The sequence below is a fragment of the Tachysurus fulvidraco genome, chromosome 26 (genome assembly GCF_022655615.1).
Source record: "Tachysurus fulvidraco isolate hzauxx_2018 chromosome 26, HZAU_PFXX_2.0, whole genome shotgun sequence".
NCBI classification, from domain to species: Eukaryota; Metazoa; Chordata; class Actinopteri; order Siluriformes; family Bagridae; genus Tachysurus; species Tachysurus fulvidraco.
In genome coordinates, this window is record NC_062543.1 from 611549 (window position 1) to 614048 (window position 2500).

The 2500-nt window shown below is 38.5% G+C and overlaps 1 protein-coding gene across 1 annotated transcript in view; it reads left to right on the forward strand.

The window, feature by feature from the left end:
- LOC125140361 (voltage-gated potassium channel subunit beta-3) overlaps nt 1–1533 on the forward strand; it is a 30282-nt gene extending 28749 nt beyond the window's left edge. The window contains exon 14 of the mRNA XM_047809632.1: nt 1–1533. This exon is cut by the window's left edge and continues 2477 nt beyond it. The gene's annotated coding sequence lies outside the window, so the exon portion shown is untranslated.
- The last annotated feature ends 967 nt before the right edge of the window (nt 1534–2500 follow it).

A 2500-nucleotide genomic window follows, 5' to 3' on the forward strand; every position in this document is an offset into this window, starting at 1 on the left:
TGGTGGTCTGGTGCTCATCTCCACCGCACTCCAATTTCATTCTAACGTGTTTGATACTTTTGAAGTAAATCGAACGATACGATTCATTCGATTCATTCGATTCACCCCTCGGAGTGACAATCCAGTGGGCCACCTCCAGTTCCTCGTGCTCATCAAGAATCTTCTTGGGTTGTTGTGGAGATGATGAAAATTTGACAATGAAATTTGACAAATTCAACTCACTTGAATTGTGCAAATTCTCTGCTCACTAGTTGTACCGTGTACAGCCGAGATAAAAGCAATCATGTTATGATGAAGTGCTGAGTAAAGATGAATGAATCGATGAATCAAACAATCAATGAATGAATCAAAATCAGGCTTTGGAAGAAGCATCTGATGTAAATCCCCTGTTTCAGGGCAGTGATCCCGAATCCCTTTACTGCTGAAGAGAATCCACGGCTCGAGCGGCCGCCATGTGATACGGACACGTTCGTGATTACATCATTAACGTCTACCGTTTTAGAAAAATGTAAATATCGTACTCGAGCTGGACCTGACGGAAAATATCTCCAGCAGCCGGACTGACGTTCAAACGCGAATGCTTTTTAGTTTGTTTTTTTTCATGTGATGTATTATAGTTAGCAAGATCAAGTTATATGAAGACACTAGCAGTGTAAATTCACATTTAGAGCACAGAAACTCCTCCGTAACTCTGCCTGTGTCGGTTCGGTTTTAATGTCTTGCACCAAAAAAAAAAGAAAAGAAAAAAAAAGAAATGATTCACTCTAAAACCCTGTACCGAATGTATTCATGCTTGCCTTTAAAATGTCTGAAGAAACTCACTGCAATGTTTTAAGGCTCTTTAATCAATGTCAGGTGTGTTGTGTGATTGTGCAGCTCAAAATAACTTACACACATATATACCATGTTGGATGTTCAGAATTATTGGCACCCTTCATTAAACATGAGCAAAAATGCAATTAGTGATTTTTTTCAGCTTACACATATGTTAACGATTTAAAATAATATTTTTAAACATAAAACTTTCTTAAGCAATACAGAGCCCTTGTTTCAAAAGTACTGGCACTATTATATTTAATACGTTTCTTTGGGGAAGCTCCATGTCTTCTTCAGAGACATACTTCACTGTCTACATGGTGCAGAAAGCTCTTTCATGATGGTGTGATTTTAGATGTTTGCTGAAGAGTTTCAGAAGATTTAAAATGATTCCTTTAGAGCACCAAACATTTTCCCAAGCGTGATATGACTTACAGTACCTTGACTTCAGTACGTCTTTAAGTGTTTTATGTTATACGATAATGAAGGGATAGGGTCTGGGTGCCAATATTTCTGGAGGTGTGTTGTATATAAGATTAATTAGCAGAGTTTAAAGTTTTGTCAAAATGAATCACAGTGAAACCCAGTCCTTTATTCTGAGAACTACACCAAGCCGAGGAAAATTAAGACAAACACTAGTGTTGATGTCCCATGGTCCTAATGATCCTGATGAGCTTAAGCTCCGCCCCCAGTTACACCAACAGGGTCTGCATTACATCTGGAAGGAAAACATTTCTAAATACTAAATAGAAGAATATAGCATAACAGTTACATCCTTTTTTCGTATCAGCAGTATGTTCACACACACACACACACACACACACACACACACACACACACACACACACACACACACACACACACAATGTGTATCCATAGAAAATCACACAATGTGTCTGTCAATGGGAAACTTTGTAGATTTTATGGGATTAAAGTCACAACCTTCTATCAGTAGTCCATGAGCCACCACTGTATATTTAATTCAACCTGTTTGTCATAAAAGTCATAATATAAGCCTGGAATGCTCTGTGTGTGTGTGTGTGTGTGTGTGTGTGTGTGTGTGTGTGTGTGTGTGTGTGTGTGTGTGTGAACGATTCATCCGTCTGAGAGATGGAAGTTGCCCCTGACAGAAAAGCATCATGGGTAAATAGAGGTGCACTGCTGTGGGATTTGTAGAACAGGAGCCCAAATGACCTCATAATGTTAATGAACTTGCTGATAATGACACACACAGCTGCTCAAACTGCTTTGCTCATGCAAACACACACACACGCACACACACACACACACACACACACACACACACACACACACACACACACACACACACACACACACACACACACACACACGCACACACACACACACAGAGGGCACATTTAGAAACACGTTTATACAAACATACTAGTACAGCTAGTAAGTATTTGCTTTAATTTATATTTTTTTAATTAATTCTTGTACATTTGCACTGGTGCACAACACAGATATCACCCTGTTTAGATGTTTATCCCATATTAAACTATATAACTACATTTAAATTTTATTATTTATCTCACAAAATTATTATATTGTGTAGCTGGAAACGGTCCAGGCTCAGTTTAGCTGCATTCGAGACTAACCCTGTGCCTGCATGTTCTTCATGAACTAGTTAATGTATTATTTTTATAGATTTCTACAACATGCT